Raw genomic sequence first — 21,223 nt, 5'->3', positions numbered from 1 at the left:
GACTGGGAATGAACTCCAAATCTCTTCGGCTTCTAATTTCACTTTGAGAGAAGACTGGGTCTAATCCAGGCTAAGGGAAGAAGACAGTATCAACTAATTGGTTACAGCTTCACAAAACACTGTAAAGGATACATTGGTGGCACAGCCACGGTGGTCTAAGGAATGAAACTAAAGCATTCAAGAGTATTTTGTACCAGAAATGACTAAATTAGTTTCAGCTGAAGGCAGCCAGAAGAGATGTACCTATATGAACAAAGCCTGCCAAAATGAGTGAGCTGCATCCTCCCTGTGCAGGGAGAGGCAAACCTCTCTATACAGCCCCACATATTTTGCATGTAGGGTTCAGTGTGACTTGAGAGCAAACTTAAAGTACTTCTCCCTCCTCATGAATTCTGATCTTTCTTCTTTCTTGTTTTTTTACTTCAGAAGGAAGAAAATCTGCCCTGGGTCCTGGGTGTCTATTGATCCTGCATGGGTGATGAAGCATTTGCTCTTGGGAGCCTTGGTCACTGCCACTCACTTGCAAGGCACAGGGAGGCTGGTCTGCATTCAGCAATGCTGCAGGTACTTGAAATGCCAAAAAAAAGTCAAACATGAGATGTTTATTAATTGGGAAATGCATATCTGAATTGGAGCACAGAGAGGAACTGATTGAGGGTGCTGAAACACAAGCTGGAGCTTATTCGCCTTTCATGAAGGGAAAGGATAGTCACAAACCAAATTCCTCCCTGCATTAACCAAACTGCCAATTGCTGGGTACAGCTCTCGTTAAATCAAATCTTTCCTGCTCTAAACTGCAGCTGTCAGTTCTTGAACTGAATATATTGACTATGAAACCTATCACTGGGGAAATCACATCCATATTCTATTCCAAACATACGGTGGTTGTTTACCAATCTCTAAACTCACAAATAAGGTACAAAAGAATAGTACAATTTGGAGTTACATAAAATGCACCAAAAACTCCTCTAGCAGATTGAGATCTGCTTTCCTGGTCACTGCATATGAAGCTTTGTGCCTTCAAAGGAGCTTTTCCTACTAGCTTCTCTTTTAGGATGCACAGTCATGTAGTGTGGCACTAACACTGTTTAAATGAGCTTTGCTCATCAGTACAGTACTAATGGGCTGATGGGCAAAGCCAGCTAGAAATGCAGATGAGATTATGTAAGGAAGAGTACATCTTATTATGAAATGCAACTAAGTTTCTTTTCAGGATTTCCCACAGATTGGGAGTGGGAAGTAAATGAGTGGACTTCCCTGACATCTAATCTATATCTTCCTTCTTTGAGTTTCAAGCCATTTTCCCATGTCCTATCCCTATCAACCCATGTAAAAAGTTGATTTTCCTCCTTTAAATACTGAAAGGCCTCAGTGGGGTTTCCCCTGAGCCTTCTCCAGCCATCCTGTTTTCTAGCACCCTGAGCTTCAGCAGGAAAACTCTCCTTGTTGAAAACAACTTTTCGAAGCTCTTCTCTTTGACTCTGGAAGGGTTAAAAACCAAAAGCCCCACATTCAGATAACCAGGAGAGTGGTTCCAAATATTTTGTCTTGAGCCCCTTTCTGGTAAGGATCCACAGACAGCTTTTGAGCTGTGCACGCTCAGCACGAAGCAGCGCTGCGGTCACAGTCAGGAGCTGGGCTCAAGCACACTGTCAGGCTGGGGCTCAGTAGAGTGGGGCTTAATTCCTGGAGCTGACACGGCTTTCCTGTGTGATTTTTGGCCAGTCACCAAATCTCTCTGGGCCTCGTTCCCTGTCTGCAAAATCACACCTCTCCGACCTGCTGCCCCTCAGGGGAGTGAGGAGAGGCCGCCTGTGAGCATGTGTGTGCAAGTGGGGGCCTTGCCTCTTGGACAGGACCCCCAGACAATCTCACATCCCCAGCCATGAGATAAAGCAAGGAGATTATCCTAAACGGTCTGGCAGATGTTGGAGAGACTCCAGACCTGGCGCGGTCTGGAGGTGCTGTGCAGGCCACTTTGTGCAACGCTGAGGAGCCGTGCTGTCCTTTTGCAGCTCGCTCCGGTGAACAATCCGTGATTTATTTATTGTGGAGCAGTTTCTGAGTCACCTCGTTCTCCATGTAATGAAAACAGTGAGAAAGTGAGTCATTTAGAGAAACACAGCCTGCAGTACTCAGCTCTCACCCTGCTTCCAGGGGAGGGGAGAGCCCTGCAGGTGGGCTTGGAAGGGAGGGAGAGCGGGAGAAGCATTTTGCTTCTCCCTGAGGATTTTTAATCTGACCTTGGAAAAGTCACGTAGCCTCATTAGGATTTAGGCCATGAACTGGGAATAGAGGCCTGGCCTTGCACAGAAGGGTGTTTTTTTATAGGATGACACTATAAGAGCTGTGAAACTGTTGGCTTCTGTGCTAACGGGGTCTTTCCAGGAGCCTTGGGCAGGGAGGGTGATGAAAGCACAGATGTAATAACTGGCTGGAAATATGTAAAAGGTGGATGCAAAGACAGAGAGAGGATGCCATTCCCCATGGATAGGGGATAGGAAAAGAAGTACTATCCTGAAATTACAGCAAGGAAAGAGATGGGGATAATTATTATGAAAAATCTTCTGGAAGTGCAGCGCTGAATGCTGGAATGGATTGTCTGGGGAGAGGGAGGACTCCTCAGCCTTGGGATTTTAACCCTGGTCAGATGCACATCTGCTTGGGGATGTCCAGGTGGGGCTGCTTCAGTCTGGTTTTCTTCTGGCTGCACACAGAGAGGAGCTGACTGCACCCCTGAACAGGATGGCTTTTAGCAGGTCCCTCTATGACTAATAGTTTCAGCACATCCGAGTGCAAAGAAGACAAATATTTAACTTGCCTAATTATTTGCTTCACTCAGTCTGTCCTAGTGTTCTTTGATATTTTTCCTTCTCCCAGTGGCACGGGTAAGTAAACTCAGTGCTTTCCTTTGTCTGTGTAAAATTTACCTCTCTGTTCATCAAACCCCTCCTTTCATGCTGCCATGCCATCATTCCTTACTGCCTCCTGGTCTAACTCCATTTGTGAGACTATCTCCATCCTGCAGGAGTCATGTGCCTGTTTCTGGCTGCACACATTTGCTAATCAAGGCATTTGATAATGGGTGGCCTTTGGTCTCCTCCTCCTGCTGGTTCATTAAAGTGTTCAGGCTTTCTGGATACTGCTGCCCACAGTTTGGAAGGAACATCAGCAAGGCTGGAACTCTTTCTAATATCTAATCTAAATCTGCTCTCTTCCAGTTTAAAGCCGTTTCCCCTCATCCTGGTGTTATATGACCTTATAAAAAGACCCTCCCCAGGTAGACAATTTGAGGGATTTTGGGTGCCCTCTACAACAGCCACAGATGGAGCTGGTGGGTGAGAAACCTCCTGGACAGTGACAAGGACAAAAAGCTGTGAGCTGGGCCATGTAAACAGTCTCCATATCAGCATGTGGGGGCTTACAGCCATCAGAGCTTCCACAGAAATGAATCAGGTTGAATGTTAAGAAATACAGATTCTCAAAAAAAAAAGGGGCCAGGCATTGGCACTGCTGCCCAGGGACTGATGGAGTCACTGTCTCTGGAGGGTGTTCAAGAGCCATGGAGATGTGGCACTGAGGGACGTGGTCAGTGGGCATGGTTGGGGTTGTGTTGATAGTTAGACTTGATGATCTTAGAGATCTTTTCCAACCTTAATGATTCTGTGATTCTAATGAGAGGGCGAGGATCATGGAATAGTTTTAAGAAGGAGCTTGATAGATTTTTAGTAGTCTCCTGAGTCCTTCCAGTCCCACGTTTCTTAAAAGATGCTGGAGAAAAAGAAGAGCTAGGGGTGGGATAGTAGAAACATTGAGACAGCTCTCTTGGAAAAGAGACAGCCAAGAATTAAGCATGTGTGAAGGGGGAGGTGGAAGTCGATGAGATAAAAGTTAGAAAAAAAGAGGAGCAAAAAACTACAAAAAGCACACCCACCCTCCATCAAACAGTGCAGGGAATGCAAATCAGGCTTTGCAACACCCTCTCCTCATCAGATAGGGACTTACAGTAACACTGAAAGGCAAATCTATCCCTGGTCAATGCAGTGCGCAGGGAACCTGTGGGAAGTGGCTGCCATTAGCCATCACTGAGCCAGGGCATCTAGCAGGAAGGATTAGAGCTGGAGAGGGCTGGTGAGAGCATCTGTGGTTATGTTTAGATGAATAAAAGTAAGTATTATAAATGCACAGGCTTCCAGGCACAGACAACCTCAAACTCCTCAGGGCTAAGAAACCTCCCTTACAAATAGGTTATTCCATGACTCTCCATGGCTTTAGCTACTGTTAGAGACAGGATACCGGACTAGATGGGCCCCTGGCAGTTCCTCTAGAGAAACTGTATTTCCAAAATAAAGATCCTAAAAAAAAAATCCCTGTAACAAAGAAGAAATTATTGAGTTGTTTATTAAATAAATTCATTTGAATAGGGAGAACAGCAGATCCTTTGTTCACCCCCTCAGTTTGAACTGTGGGGCTCGGAAGGGAAAATGAAACCACCTCTCCGGGAAGCAGAATAGGGTCCTCAGTGCTCGCTTCTAGCAGAATAAAAGGCCTATATTTAGAGGATTCCAAGTATTTGAGATATACTGAGCTGGTGGCTGTTTTGGGCAAATTTCCAAACCCATCTGATTTTCCACATAAGTGAAACATTTCAGTGCCATAAGAAGTTGCAAAAAAAGAGCTGAAAATGGTGTTTTGCTATCTTTACAAGAGCTGAAAATGGTGTTTTGCTATCTTTATACCCCAATCTGCCATATTTGATACAGTTTCGAGAGAACACGTGTGATAGGATTTGATGCAATTGATATTAAGCTGCATCTGATTTTAGGATGGGTGTATTTTCATGCATGTATTCACAAACGGATAGGCACAAACATGCTCTGAATGAGCAGGTTTAGATATACACTGGGTAAGGTATCCAGGCTTTTCTCCTTTTCATTGCTTGCTTAATTATTCATTCACTCATTGTCTTGAGACACCTGTCTGTCTATCTAGCTGCATATCTACCTATCTATCATGGGATGGCTCGGGTGTATTACAGCATAAGATAGTCTCTGAATTTGTGCAGAATATAGTGCCTTTGGTTTAATAGCTCTAATAACTCTATTTTAAAGGAGAAACACAGATGCATGAGACTCTGATAAAGGATGGCAATTGCAGTGCCGCACTGAATCACTGTAACAGATATAGAGTCCTCTAGTCAATAGTTTGCAGATACCTTAGGCTGATACAACAGCCATGCCAGGTACAAATTGCATCTTGCTTTAAGAGAAGTAAGTGGTTTTTATAGCTACCTTTGGAGTATCATGGTGGAAATAACAGCAGTTCCCTTTGTGAGCCTTCCATCACCCCATGCAGGTCTCATTTCCTTCCCTCCTTTTTTGATTGATCATACATTTTGCATAGACCATTTCGGTTTGTGATTCCTATGCTTGTTCTCTATCTCAGAGTAAATCTTCACACAGAGGAAAATTACAGTGTGAGTCTTTGATTCCTGCATCACTTTTGTGTGGCCCAAAGGCACTTGTCCCAGCCCTTCAGCTCTTTTAGTGTCGCCTTTATTATGATAAATAAAGACAGTTTCACACTTCAGATTTGCCTCTGTGCTTCAAGTTTTGGAATAGCTGACCACAACTAAAGGCTTCAAATCAGCAGGCACAACTTTAGGCACAGAAACTTAACCCTCTTAAGGGTTAAGTTTAAACTCTCTTAAACCCTCTCCTTAGTTAGGAACTATTATGGGGTCACCACTAGCTAAATATTATCCTTATTTTATCGGCCTCCAGGATATATAGGTTGACATTTCCAAATTATTCATTACTTTTGGTGCAGTGAAAAAAAACTATTGTAGGAAATGAAGAAATGTTGTTTCTTTTCTCCAAGCATTACTAAAATGATTTGTTTCAACCTGTTTTTAAATGTTTTGGTAGTGCTTTTCAATATCTTATAAATAGAAAACCCAATATAATTGCTACAAACAGCAGCTTAGATCAAACCTGCATTGCTGAGTGATTTGAGGAAACATAAACGTGGAAGCTCTCTGTTTTAGACACACTGGAGATTAAGATGTGATTCAGCAGCAAACAGTTCCACAGACTCAGTGTGTTTAAGTTAGCAATTACCTGTACATTAACTTCTATTGAAAGGAGATGGATAGAAGTCAAGATAACTCCACCTCCTGGAAATCACTTCTTTGTGAATTCCTCACCCTATTCATCCTTGTCAAAGTTTGTTCCATTGAGCACATTCTTCTGAAGTTTGGCCTTTTAGACTCAGGAGAGGACCCCCCTGATAGATCCATCTGCAACACGTAATGCTTTTAGAACCTTTCATGCTGCTCCATTTTCCTAATGTTGCCTTCATTACCTTCTATTTCTTGACCTATTATTTTTCTTAGGAAGGAATATGTTCTAATACTTCACAACCTTTTAAAGGACACAACCATTTATTTAAAGGCTTGACTCTTTCCTCCCATGCCACTCTGTGATGGTGATTTTGCATGATCTGAAACAAATCTGACTGGCCAGCACTATGCTCAGGCCTAAAACGGAGCTGTTTCTCACAGAAAGGGAGGTGTTGGCACTGACCTTGCACTGATGAAAATCCTTGGCTGATCCCGACAAGGTTCACCTCCCTCAGTATTAGTGTTGAAGCTGACATCCTCTGGACTCCACAGAGCATGACTGGGAACAGCGTGACCTGCAGAGCCCAGCAGAAGGAAGCACATCAAAATAAATACCCATTTTCTCATGTGCGAGGGCAGAATTGATACCCTGGTCAAAAAGCCAAGTGCTGCCACAGCAGTTCTTGGTTGTAGGCATGTGTTTATTGGCTGTAATAAGGTGTCAGAGTATGCCTATCCAGACTTGTGGAACAGATATTAAAACATCCCTTAAAATGATTTGTTATGTATGGTCAATGTGGCGTGAAGAGTCCAGGGTCTTAAATAATAGATGAGAGCAAAGATACAGAAGGACTTGCTTTGAGGTTTCATATCACACCTGACAAATTTGCTTCCTGAAAAGGAGGGTGTAATCACCGGGTAGATCTGAAAGATCCTGATGAGGCACTTTAGGCTGCATCCTTACAGGAAGCAAGCTGTTCCACCTGGGTACATCCAACCCTTTAATTTGATGAGCACTCAGAACTTTGCCTGTGTACATCTCAGATCTCCAAAGGAAACTATTGGATCTGATTGATGAATGAGTCTACACAACACAAGCCTAGCCTGGACCCAACTAGTGTATATGAGCTTGGGACCAGCTTCATCTGGCTTCCTTCTGCCCCACTGCAGGAATAACCTTCCTTTGATAAAGTGAGAGCCCTTGTGATTGCAACATGAGACCGTGTACTTGAACTCAGTCAGAGTGAAAAAAGGGAAGGAGTGATGGAAAGCATCACCTGTGCTGCCCTTATGGAAGTGTATTTGATGGATCAAATCAGTATAGAGCTGCTACAAAGATTTAGTGGAAACAGCAAGTGTGGAAAATATTTTCTACTGACAGAACAGCTAAGCTAACTTTACAGTTGAGACCTTACTTCTCACATTATCTGACTGCTGGGATTTAAGCCCTAATCCTTTTCATTTTTTTTTAATTCCAGTACCTTGTGGCTCGAGGTGAGTTTGATGAACAAGATTGAACTGGAATCTTTGAGTAGGAATCCTCCTAAGCCCCAACACTGGAAACCTGGTGAAGAGTGAAGTGGGAAATACATACCTCTGAGCTCCCAGGCTCCTGTGCCTGGTGGACACTGCAACAGGATCCAGCATGAGTGAGATATCTCCTGTCTGGTTGAAATTGATCTAAATCTGCACTACAGCTGAAGGTCTAAACCCACTCCATACTTTTACATTCATCCCCACTTCAGCATGACTTCCTGCCATTGAACAAACCTTACAGAAACTATAGGGTGGTATGGCTTGGGTCTGCAAGACAGCTGAATGCAGGGGGAGGCAGTGATGTTTACTGAAGGTAGCTGGTATCTCTTAGCACAAGTCCAATGCTCTGCAGCTTGGGACTAAGAGCTGCTGCTTGTTCCTGAGCCAACAGATTCTGACTAGCTTCTCTTGCTGCTAAAGAGCAGCATTTTGCTGCATAAGCCATCATGTGAGCTTTACAGTCATGGTAATTTCTCCATGGCTAACCCTCAGTGAGGCATGCGGTCATGTTATGCTTCAAACATAAGCTGATTTTGCTTTGGAAGTAAGATACCACATTTCCTGGCACCCACACTGAGCATTCTCTCCTCTCACACACATGCAGCCAGTGTTTGGTTTAGAATCCTCTGTGTTGAGAATAGTGATAGCCCATTTCTCCTCCATCCACCCCCCCCCCAGATTTGTTCACCGTGGGTGATCAGCCATTTCCAGCTTCTTCAGAGACAAAACCTTTCTTTGCTTTAATCTTTGAGGGCTGCAGAAGTGACAAAGCAATGAAAGATGGGAATGAATTTCTCTGCCAGCCTTCATGCAATTACTAAGTACTACATTCAGAAGCTTTAGTTTGACAATATACAAATAAAGGCAGAAACAGCATTTCACTGCAGATTATCTATCCCACCTGGGTCAGGGCAGGATGTCATGATGCACAGTGCCAAAAAGAGCATGGCCTGACTTCGAGCCAGGCTGAAGTTTCAGAGTTGGCAGCTGAAATCTTGTTTCATCACAGGTGGGAGAATGTTTCATGGGAAGAGAGGAGACCCAATGCATGCTCAATGTGGCTGTTCACCTCACAGCCATGTGGCCCACAGCAGGGGGTTGCAGTTCAGTGGTCTTTAACGTCCCTTCCAACCTAAACCATTCCATCTATGATTCTGGAGAGAATATTTGTTTGCATTGCCTGAGCAGGTAACATTTGCAGAACAGGGGCCCCTTTTACAGTGGAGGACAAAGACTAGCAAGGTGACTGCTTCAGGAAGCTGCTGTTGAAGGACCATTTTGCAGTTATAGGCTGATTTGGGCTGGTATTTGACTGAGAAGGCAGGAGAATGATGGAAAGCAGGGGCACATCTTTGATGCTTATGAGGGAATGAAGGGATCCCTGTGTTGTATCCATTACAGTGTATGTATAATAGTGGTGGCCATTCTTACTCAGCTCTATAGGAGCAGTTTTCTTCTGGCTAACTCACCAGCTGTGTGCTAACAGCAGCTTCTGGGGCTCACATGAACAATGGTGCATAGTGCACATATTCCATAGGATAAAAAGTAATAATAATACTGCTTTGTTTCAGGCATAACTAGTAATTCGACCATGCTTTTCTTCCACATCATAGTGCTATACAGCACTACTGAACACCATACTAAAAGCTAAAACAATGTTCTTTATGGGAAGCTTGTAGAGGTGTCCCTGCCTATAGCAGGGGGTTGAAACTATATGATCTTAAAGGTCCCTTCCAACCCAAATCAGTCTATGATTCTAAGATAAATGCTTATAGGCATCCCCTGGCCAGCCATCATCCTGAGTCAATATTGAAAGACAGAAGTAATTCATTGAAATACTGTTAATTAATTAGAGTGTGGCCTGGACCACAACAGCGTGGGTTCTGAACACACAGGTTTACTTCTGTTTGGTTACTGAAGGATTTGTGAAAAGGCTAGAGACAAGTTTAGAAGATGGCTCAAGAGGAAAGCTGCTCGCTGGTGTGAAAGCATTAATTATTGAGACAAATTTAGCTGGTTGGAACACTGCATAAATCAGCACACGGCCTGAAACTTTTATGGAGATAATTGCATGCGCCTTTGCAGATGTTGAATTTCTAAGCACCAGAGCTTTGGAGCTGGCAAATACGAAGGCAGACGTAAATGGACCCGGCTGCTTTCAGGTTCCTGCTCATGCAGACAGCCGGAAGAGATTTAATTTCTCCTGCAAAAAGTGAAACTAACTGAGTGTCACTGTTGAAATTCCATACACTTCCCATTTATTACTTCTATGTAAAGATGTATTGTAGATAGTCATAGAACCAGAACAGACAAGTTTACACTAACTCAGGCTACATGACAAGCCTGCCAAAAACTTGAAATCATTGTGGGGTATCTGATAACACATTACTAACACTGCAAAGTGGCTGAATGTCCCATCATCTTTCCTTCCTCACCTCTCTCAGAATCTAAGTAGAGCAGGAAGCTTTCAGAGCTGCTTCAAGGTGTTATAGATGAAATCTACCACTTTTATAAAAACTTTTTTTTTTTCCTTTTTTTTTCCTTTTGTGATGGACTTCCTTGCAAAATAACAGGCAGTGGTAACAAAGTGATGGTTGATGTATGGTCTGACTCTGAATTGGAAGATGTAGCAAAATACCTGACAAGAAAGGCTCATCCTTTTGTACTGGTGTGAAGATGACATCAAGTAATGCTGTATGTGTGCTTACCCCCAGCTTGATGTAGGAAATCAAGCACTGGGATCAACTTACCATGACTGATTGCTATCCCATTTAAGGTTTCCTTTGCTGTCCAAATTCCTTAACCAATATTGCTTCAGCTGCTTAAGGAATAGAAACATGAACGTTTGGTCTCAATTCAGCAAAGTACTTTAGCATTCATCTAACACCAAGCACACAGGAAAGCTGATTTTCAGGGGTCATGACCAAAAAGCCTCACAAATAGGAGAAGTCGATAGTTTTTTAAGTCAGAAAGAAGAAATAAGAAAATTCCTGTGATTTCTGCTAAAGAGGTACCCACATAACCCCATAACCCATGGGGGAATATGCTCACCTGGCAGCGGACGTGGGTGAGGCTGCCTCAGCCAGTGGAGCCCCTTAGCAAGCAGCAAGTAAGCAGCTAAGGCTTTGGTTGAGGTAGTGCTCAATTACATCGAGATTGCCTGGGGAGGACAGGGAGTCTGCGACTGGGGGTCCTCGAGGGTGACCTCAGGAACAGTGCACTCAAGCTGATCCTTTGTGAGAGCAGAATGATGGAGCAGGTAACTGCCAGAGGTCCCTTCCCAGGGATTTCATGGTCCCAACAGAGTTGTAATAACATGAATAAAGGGTCAGACATTTTACACCTCATTTGTGTGCCCTGTAATGGAAGAGTGTTAGGTAACTGTTACATCAGTTTTTATTGATAAAACACCATCTATCACGTAATATTTTAATCTGTAGGTATGGATTTCACCATGAGATAGAACCCACTAGATTCTAAATCACTGTTGATGTTTTTTCAAGCACGTTTTCATTCTTATTTGTTCTGAAGCTGAACAACCTGATCCTTAGGATATGATTGTAAAACGCAGTTTCCAATGACCGTAAATTCTATGAAAAACACAGATCTGATAAAACAGCTTTTATTTCCTCGTTGGACTGACAGCATGTTCCCTCACACTAGCTGATATTTTCAGATTGATTGCTAGGAGCAAGTTATACATTAAAGGAAGAAAGAAGAAAGAAAAAAAAACCCAGAGAGACTGATACTACATGTCATGTCACTGATACACAAGGTGGCATTGCCAGGATAGACTGACTGAGCAAATCACCAATTTAATTTGGAATTAAATGCACTGAGGTGGATATTTTTTACAATTAGTGATGATGTGGCTCCAGAAGTAATTTATTCCTTCTTGCTGGGATAGCTGATGAATTATGTGTTTGTGATGCATGCTGGCAGGGTGTAGTCATACTTTTCAGGAACAGATGAATGGCTGAGAAAACCCTCCCTGCTATGCAGTTATTAGTCAGCTTGCATTCACATGGGAAATAGGTCTGAGAAGTGACTACAGCTTTGCTGCATGGAGAGAGCTTGAAAGCCAGCTGCTGGTTGATAAAGAAGCAAAATTCCCTAAAACTTTCCTCACCATCTTTTGGGAGCATTGTGCTACCAGGATAAAATTTGTCCAATATGGGAAGCAGTGAGCTCACTCTTAACCCTGGGGAGAGGTAGTGCAGCCACAAAGAGTGGCTTCTCCCTTCCCATCATCCTGGATGGATCTTGGACCCATGTAGGCTGTGCCCAGAAAACATGTTGAATCTTTCTGGAAGGCACAAAGGGACACGAAGGGCAGAAAATTTGTTTCTGAGGATGAGGAGGATGCCTCAGCTCAGCTTGCTTGCAGAACTATTGTGAGCATTGCACTGGAGACTTATCACCAGCAAACACATGGAATTTATCTCAGTTCCATGCCTGCCGTCTTCCAAGTTATTTAGGAACACATCTTGAGGGATAGGTGAGGTAATTTGGTGAGTCAGAGAAAGGTTATGATTGAGTGGCTGCAGTGTTTGAACAGAAAGCATCACTGTCTGGGACTGGTCAGCTTCCTTTTTTCCTCAGAATAGCATCTGAGAGCTGAATGAACCTCCTCACTTCTGGTGGGCTGACCCTGGGAGGAACTGGTAGAGAAATCAGCTGGGAGTAACCAGCTATTCAAAACAGATCAAAATCCTAACCAAAAAACTTCCTGAAAGGGCTACAGGGGAGAGGATGTGGAAACACCCAGGACATTCAGAACCTGCTAGCCAGCAAACTTTTGAAAAGAAACAGCAAAGCAATGAGGCCTCTCCTCCACTAATCGAGAGACATAAAGAGTTGAAATACCCCCTGGAACTGATGGAAAATCAGGTCAGAAACAGAAATATTCATGCATTCACTCTACTGGAGGGTAAAGAATTTCCAAACCTGATTTCTTTTGTGGAAACCTGGCTTCCTAAGGCTTGGAACAAGATGTAGAGAATATCCCACTGCATGTGGTGTGCTGGTTCAGGATCCCTGCCAGGGCCATCACTCCCAATAACAAGCAAAACCAAATTGAGCTGCCAAGTTTCAAATGTTCATGGGAAAGGCAGGCTCCATGACTGCAGTGAGGAAGCACGGGTTCATTTACTTCCAATTCAATCTGACTGTCCTCACTTGTTTTGCCGCTGCCTCAGATAACGCGGTTTCTTGTACTGACACAGAGCCCAGTGAAAGTACACCCACAATTTAAGATAAGAGATGAAACTCGTGGAAACAAGAAACCTTCTGGGGCATTGTGGGCTGTGATGCCTCTGCTTGAGAAGTTCAGAAGCAGATGTGAGAACCTTCTGTGGAGGACAGCCTTCAAGTCTATGCAATATATGTCCTTTCCCTGACACTAAATGCTTTCTTTTTCCTATTCTTTTCTTCCCAGGGCTTTCTTCTCCCATGCTTTCCTGCCAGTATGCTGACTGATATAGGCTGTTGTGGGCTATTGCCCTGGTTCAAGTGTGTGGTTGTGCTTCCAGTCACCGCCAGGAAATGTCAGTGTGATTCTGGGGCAGCTCCCAGTTCTGTTCAGCCCCAAAGCTCCCCTATAGAATTGTGATCTTATGATTTCAGTGACTTTCTGCAGTGACAACTGTTGGTGGCTTCCAGCTCCTCACTGCCATTAACCAGCTCATTGCAATGCTTTAGGCACTCAGACAGACTCTTCTGAAATGTTTTTGACGTTTTCTTGATGTAACATTGTCTCTTCCTCAGTATTTTAACTTTTGATACTATGTCGAGTACATGGAAAGAAAAAGAAGAAAATCTCTCATATTTGTCTGGATGGGTGAGTCTAAGACTATTTGCAAAACTGTAGAAGATACTCCAAAATATTTGGGTTAATCATCTGTATTTTAATTTTAAAATGTTTTAAAAACAATATATAACAAAAAGAAAATGAAGGATAAAGATAAAATATACTTGTTCAGTTATTTGCAGGCTTTCTTGTAAAGATACTCTGCGTCAGGGACCCCTGAGCTGCTAGGCCAGCTGGAGAGGTGTCACTGTTCTGACAGCATGGAGGTACCCCAGGGCTCATTAAACCTGATTGGATTTGTACTTTATCAGCCAACTGCATTCAGATTTTGCAACATCAAGAACTGTTTGAGTTCCCCCTCCAACACAAGCCTCTCTTTGTCTTAATGTCTTCCTCCTGATGTGATGAATCACCCTGTGAAGCTGCTGGCCTCTCTCCATTGCATATGGGGTGCTCAGGCCACCTCAGAGGCTGTGAACTGGGAGGGACGAATTTATAAACACACATGCACATGGTCTTCTATGCCCCAGGAAATAAAAAAGGGGCTGGCAGCAAACTCTGAGCAGCACTGCTGTCACCAGCACCTGGCAAAACCCTTGTTTTCAGCTCAGAAGCTCACGTACTGCATGTTCCAAGGTGGCAGGTCCAGGCAGGAGCAGGGAGAGGTCTCACGGCTCCAGTGCACCTAAGGCAGACCAAGCTGTGACTCAGTGAGCAAACACAGATGAGCAGTAAAGCATCAGCTGGCCTTGCTGCTAATCTCTGATGTGTCTGTTGGCTTCCCAAAGGATTGAGAAGTGAGGGAATAACCAGACAAAGCAAAAGAATGGTGAAAAATATTTGCCTCTTTTTGATGTAAATGTATTTCCAGAACAACATCCCTCACTGATGACATTCTTGTAAGAAGGAAATAGTTAGCAGAAATAGTAAAGGAACCAAATTCACATATCACTAAATATCAATAGTAATGGTATGAGTATTTTCAACTAATACTTCATATTCTTTTGCAAAAACGAGGGGAGTATGCACTAGGGAATGGTGCTGCATCATCTAAAGAAATAGCAACTCTTGTGTTTCCCTAATTCTTCTTAAGTTGTGCCAGGGGATGTTCAGGTTGGATACTAAGAAAAAATCCTTCTCAGAAAGAGTGGTGATGCATTGGAACAGGCTGCCCTGGGAGGTGATGGACTCACTGTCCATGGAGGCATTCAAGGAAAAAGTAGATGTAGCAATGAGTGTCATGGCTTAGTGATATAGTGGGGATGGATGATCTTTGGACTAGATAATCTTAGTGGTCTTTCCAAACTTAATGATCCCATAATTCTCTCCGGTGTCACATCAGTATCTTGTTAGACCAGCACACATGAGTGGGAGGCTCTGAAGAAATCCCACTGATCTCATGGCACAACTTTGTATTTTGCAAGTGAATCCAGTCCTTGGGAACTGAGGGTGCTTTCTTGAAAAGCAGTTTCTTCCCACTTTATTGTTTGGGACATGCTGTATAAACACTAGTAGAGGCTACATAGCATGTTGGTAAGGACACACAGAACTAGCACTGTGCTCCAGCTTACATCAGTGTTGCCAGGCAGTAGAAAATACTTCCTCACCTCCAAATAGGCACTGCTTCAAAAATGAAGTCCATCAGTGTGACTTCATATTACCTAAGCTGCTATTACTGCCCTCTGTGCAATACTTGCTACCTTATGTGAAAAGGAAAAGCATGAAAATGTAGGAAAATCTTTTACTGTTTTTTTTTCTTTAGATATTTAGTATAATTTTCTAATGTTTTGTGCAAAAGTTCTGCACAAAATTGCCTGGCCTCAAGACACTGTGCATTAAAGGTGCTGTAAATGTTAGAGGGACCTCCTGGGAGCCCCAACTGTTTTCACAGACATAAATGTAGGCAGAACAGTTGTTTGTAATGAATATCATTGAACAAACTGAATGTTCAATTTGTGAATTGTCCATAAGGAGATGGCAATTTTCTTGAGCTGTTTGGTGAATCACTTCTGAAATCTTTCTTCACTGGCAGTTGAATTCATAAAAGCATTCAGAGGAATATCATATCCTCTCCAAGTCCCTATAGCCACTCCATACCTATCCTGTGATGGCTGAGCTGTGGTCAGAAACACATCATCTTGGGCCAAACAGTTTTGGGGAGCTACTAATTATTTGAAAGGTAGAGATGAAAGTAAACCTTTGACAGGTGATGTGTAAGCAGCAAATGCTTTTTCTGGTGATGATCAAGTGCTTCACATGATTTATTCAGAGTTACCAATTACTTGATCCTGACCTTGTACAATAGAGTCACTGAGGAAGGAAAGACTACTAAAGGCCATGTAGCTCAATCATCAACCCATTACAACCATACTACTAAATCACGTCACTCAATGAAACATCTGTCCTTTCTTGAACACCTCCAAGAACAATGACTCCACCATCTTTCTGGGCAGCCTGTCCCAATACCTCATGTTGTTCACAAACATTCTGATAACCCAAGGAAAACCTTCTTTGACATCGTTCATCTCTACCAGCAGCAAGGCTGTTGTGAAAATCACCTCAGCTGAAACAGTTTACAAGTAGGAAATTAGCTGGAAATAAGGTCACCTGGGAAGAAAACCCCACCTCCAAGTTTCCTAAGAGACTTTAAATCTATGGCTGGAAGGGAGGTCTTAGTGGTAGGTGCAAACAGGAGAAGGTTCAGAAGATAATGTTTGTGTTTCTGTTGGTGTTATCATACCAAATTGTTCCAAAATGGTATAGACTGTGGAAGATTGCTTTTACTTAGGCTGAACTTGGTGTTTCCTCTTTGTGTCCCCAGGATGATGGCTTATGTTGAAGGTGAGTGAAGGGTGGAATCTATGGGGTTGTTTTCTCCTCCTTGTTTTTCAGTGGGATGTAGTGCTTTGTAGGAGGGGTGTTTCTGAAGAGCTGAGAGGAAGGCAAGAGGTACAAATAGTGTTCATACAACGACATTTCCAGGAATCAGGATCAATTTGCCAATGATTCACGAACCATAGAAAGTATGAAATTTGTAACATACGTTATTTGAAGTCAGTGTTTTGATCAGTTCGGTAGGTGTCAAGAGCTGCTTCTCACTAGTTGCAGAGGAGGAAGAGATCCAAGCCAGATATGTTTTTCACATAACTCATTTTATCAGTTAAATACTGACATCAAAGGTTTGTCAGACTGAGATGGAGTCTTTCTCCTTCAAAACTAAAACAAGTCGGTCTGTATCATCTCTATCCATGCTATGTGCAGCAAAATGCTGGCCCCACTGAAACCAGTGACAAAACTCAAATTCATTAGGCCTCATGTCAAAAGCATGGGATTTCATTGACACTCTGGGGAGCAGTTACTTTCCTATTGTCCTGAGAACATTTCAAGAGGATCTATCCAAGATGCTCTCCTGTAAGAATCAGTTACCTTAAGGCATGTGATACCTTATATGGTCCACTGTGCTTAAATACCTTCTCCAATAGCTCGTGTTTTTATTCAAGAGAGGAGATGCATAGGTCTCTTCTGCTGGCAATGCTTTCAGAGTGTGCCAGGGCAAAGGGAACCTAATTAGAGAGAAGAAAGAAAAACGTGACAGTGACTGTTTGCAGAAGACACTGTGGAGAGGAATCTTCATCGTGTCTCTCTCTCTCACATTACACATGCTGAGGCTGTATTCCTCTGACCATAAGATTAATGATGCCAAGCCAGACATTATACTCATGTCTCAAGGGTCACAAGCAAATCTCTTCTTTTATCATCTGTTTCTCATTTTACTGGCCACTAAGGTATTTACTTAGGAATTAATATATATCCAGGTTAAAGTAGATTAAACTGAAAACATGCCACTGTTTACTGGATACATCTACTCTCATTAGTGTAACTTGTTGCTGTTGGCATGAAATAGTTTAATTAAAACAGCACCATAGGAATTGGAGCCTGGTCCCAGTGAGGCTCTGCAGGCAGATATGAAGGACTGGCACACATCATGCAGGCAGGACTCTCCTTACCTATTACCTCTTCAGGTGGTCCCTTCTGGGATGGAGAAAGAAAAGAGAGGTCTGACAGAAGTGAAAGTGCTGGATTCTCTATTTCCCTCCAGCTATACCCTATGAAGTCTGGTCTAGCTTGTATCATTAACGCCCATGAATGCTACACATTTACTGGTGACTTAGGTGATGGTGCATTGGTTGGTGAATTAGCCAAACAAGGTAGAAGCCCTGGAATAATAATGCAACAACCAACTCCATAAGCACTGAAGTAGCACCTGCTTGATTCTGAAGTGTGGAGGTACAGTCTTCCCTGTTGCCCTGGTGACTGTTTCAGAGCAGTTTCCCAGTACTGGCAGTGCCTCAGAACTGAAATGGGTTACAGACAATCCAGTGATTCCCTTGGAAGTAATGAAAAAAGTGAATCATCAATTTCATTTGCCTTCTGTTTCCCGAGCTTTGAAAAGATACCTGGCAACTGCATTCGGAGACTGGGTTGTTTTTTCTTTTTCAGTTATGTTGGTTAGAAATTGAGCTCAATTGGGAAACTGTGCTGACTTGTGAAAGACACAGGTATTTTCAAAGTATGTTATTAGCGCATGTTCTTACTTAAATATGTTAAAACCTGGTAGCCTGGGATTTTGAGCAGGGAGTCAGATTTCAGGTGTGCCTATCTTAAGTACCTTCCTTGTCTTTGGAGACAGTGTTTTACCATTTTCTAGGAACAATCCACCCCAATACCTAAATGTAAGCGCCTGAATGCCTCTCTTAGGCATGGAGGCTCAAAGCTCCATGAGATCGTAGAACAGGGCAAGGCTTAATCAGAGAGGAGCAGAAAAAGGGTTATAGTATCGCTAAGGTTGGAAATGACCAATAGGGTCATCTAGTCCAAACACTGAACCATCATCACCATACCCACTAAAGCATGTCTGTCAGGGAAGACCTTGACAATCACCCCTATGATATGTTTTCCTGTTATAATAATACTAAGCAATACAGATATTCCACCTTAAAGCAAAGCTGACTCAGTTTTCTGGTGGTGTGGAGGCAGTAGGCAGTCTGAGTCCTGCCACGTCTGACTGACAATATCCCAATGGTGATGGGCTATATGAAGCAGTGAGCTGCAGGTGCATTCTTCCCATCTAAACAGGTAAAAGCCAGAAAGCAGAGAATGGTGATAGACAAATGGACTTCAGAATGGAGTCTCAGAGCAGAACACTAAGACATCTAGAGGAAAAATGAACAGCTCATAACGGCCGCACAGATTTGGAGGCCATAGGAACCCACCTTGACTGTTTGAACCAAAGCTTTGTTTTACCTACTTTTTTTTCTTTCTTTTTTTCCTAAGAAACTTATTGTTTTCTCCTTGGCTAGCTGCAAGGATAAGCTGCAATGTAGAGCCAGGGAGCAGAACCTGGAATGAGGATGTGCTTGTTTGGATGAACGCATTTTCCACGTATAAATGCAATAAAGGGAAAACACTACATAAATTCACTTGCTGACTGTTTTGTTCCAGTGTCATGGCCCAAGAACAATCACCCAAACTCATCCATGTGTGAAAATTGTAATATTGGAAAGGGCCTCTATGTTTGCTCTCTGTGGTATTTCTTTACAATGACATTCCTCTGTAAGTGGATACAGAAATAACTTCAGATTACAAATCGGAGCAGGCAGTTGTATTTGTTTAGTGGTGTAGCTGCATTGATTGGCATTCTCCCATTCAGGAGAAATGTTTTTAACCAGCCAGACCAACAAATACCACTACAAAATCTACATGGGTTACATTGAGTGCATTCAAATATAAAAGCAGCAAGGTGTTTCAGGTGCCAAAATAAGACTATTTGTAAATGGCAGTGGTTAAGAATATTTATTTATTGTTTGAACACAGCAGCACCTACTGGTTCCAGCTAGAAATCAAGACTTTGTCATAATAGGTGTGAAAAGTAGGAAAAAGAGGTTTCCTCCTCCCTTGGTGGTTTTATTTTGGGTAGGAGGCAACGGGTAAAGTGTTTGGATGCCTCCAAGGAAAGGAAGGAGCAGGAGGGAATGGTAAGACTGGTTGAGCCATGATATGCTGGTTGTTTCGTGTTGTGCAGGCTGAGGAGCCATGGTGGTGGTGCTATCCCTAGATAGCTTTCTGTAAAACAAAATTGAAGCTGTTTGGATTGGCAGGTACCAGGCTGGTATGGCTGTGTTTATTTTACATCCTGCCTGCAGGACATGGGATATCCCGGAAACATCCTTTCCCACCTAGCCCCACCAACCAGCAAAAGCCATGCAGCAGACTTAGGACTTGGTGTTCTTCCTCTTCCTTCCTCAGTCTTGCTCCCTAAAATCCAGGCCTCCACTTCTGTGTCCATGCTACCAAGTTTTGAGAAGAGATCTGGGCTGAGAGGCAGATGGAAAACATCTATGCTTTCTCCTTAATCTATATGGTCAGTCATCTTCCCTCCTCCTAGAGAATAGAATCTAACATTTCAGAGTAGTTTAATGTATTTTCTCATGGTAGAAAATTGAATAATCTGCCAAACCGACACTTTCTGCACAAATCTTAGTTTTATTCTATTATTCTCACGGAAAGCTTCCTTGTCTTGGTGGTAAAATTGAAGTCAAGAAAATGTGTTTGTTTTTATTATTTTCTTTTCCATCAATATTTTAAATAAGTAAGATCAAGAAGAGTTTTGTCTAGGCCAGGAATCATAGAAAACAAAGAATAGTTAAAATCTGAATTCAATTCCATTTCAAGATCTCTCTTTTAGAAGCATCTCTGCATAATGTCTCAGAAATGTCCAGGGATGTTCTGTCATTTCTGTTTTCCATCTCAAAATGAAACCAAAAGAAGCAGTCTTATAAGAAAGCTTGTTCTTAGACAAGATTTCCAGTTTTCAATGTTTTCATCCTCACAAGGCTTACATAAAGCATCCAGATTTTTTTCTTTTTTTCAGGGTCAAAACCTACTGAGGTTTCCCCATCACTAATTAGATCATGTATGTGAAGTTATCTGCTGTGAAGGTGAAGTGTAGTGTTAAATTAAAATCAAATGCACCAAGAACAACTCTCTCCTGCTTTGGCAAGTGATGGAGCTGGTCCTTTGGTAGTTCTCATTTTGTCATACTGCTTTCCTAAATGATCCAAAAGGATGCAAGTGAACTTTTTTGTTGTTGTTGTTTGTTTGTTTTACTAATGTTAACCCCAGCTTGGGGGAAAAAAGTGCTAATTTTCCGTTTCAGCACTTAATTTTGTTTACCCTATGCATGTAGGAAAAGCCATACATCTTATCCGTTCTCCTGCAGAGTGAGGTGCCAGGTGAGAGCAGCTCTTATTTTATCACGTTGCTGGCAGGATGCAGTGTGGTGTGGGGCATGACTCTTGGCCAGGCAGTGGTTTGTGTGCATGCGCACGTATGCTGGGCTCACACCCTAACACCATGGCCAGTCTGCTGTAGGCAGCAATAAGCATTTCTTGGCTGGAATGAGAGCCCCTGTGCTTTGTTCAGTTGAAATTTACCCATCTTACTTTAGCCAAATGTATTTTGCTTGCAGCAAATGCAAGCAGATATGTATGAGAGAGAGATGGCAGAGATGCTCCAGAGATTAAGCACCATGATCTTCTCTTGGTAGCCACTCCTATTCTGTTAAAAACAAAGCAAAACAAGAGACACATTACAGTATTCATTTACTGTATGTATGGTTCACCTGAGGGACAGCTCATCACCAGAGCAGTATGCCAACCCTGATAATGGCCACATACACATCAATGTAGGCACCTTGT

The 21,223-nt window shown here is 42.7% G+C and overlaps 1 long non-coding RNA gene across 3 annotated transcripts in view; it reads left to right on the top strand.

Annotated features, from left to right (window-relative positions):
* LOC107315377 (uncharacterized) overlaps window positions 1-21,223 on the top strand; it is a 77,492-nt gene that overhangs the window by 41,629 nt on the left and 14,640 nt on the right. For all 3 annotated transcript variants that reach the window (XR_014946163.1, XR_014946164.1, XR_014946162.1), the window contains 2 exons: window positions 427-564; window positions 7,600-21,223. The exon at window positions 7,600-21,223 is cut by the window's right edge and continues 14,640 nt beyond it. This is a non-coding gene — a long non-coding RNA (uncharacterized LOC107315377). The remainder of the gene's footprint in view (window positions 1-426; window positions 565-7,599) is intronic.

Source organism: Coturnix japonica, chromosome 5 (genome assembly GCF_054131305.1).
Source record: "Coturnix japonica strain WE chromosome 5, WE-NBRP24, whole genome shotgun sequence".
Lineage (NCBI taxonomy): Eukaryota > Metazoa > Chordata > Aves > Galliformes > Phasianidae > Coturnix > Coturnix japonica.
Note: the sequence above shows the minus strand (reverse complement) of the source record. Positions and strands in the feature narration are given on the sequence as shown.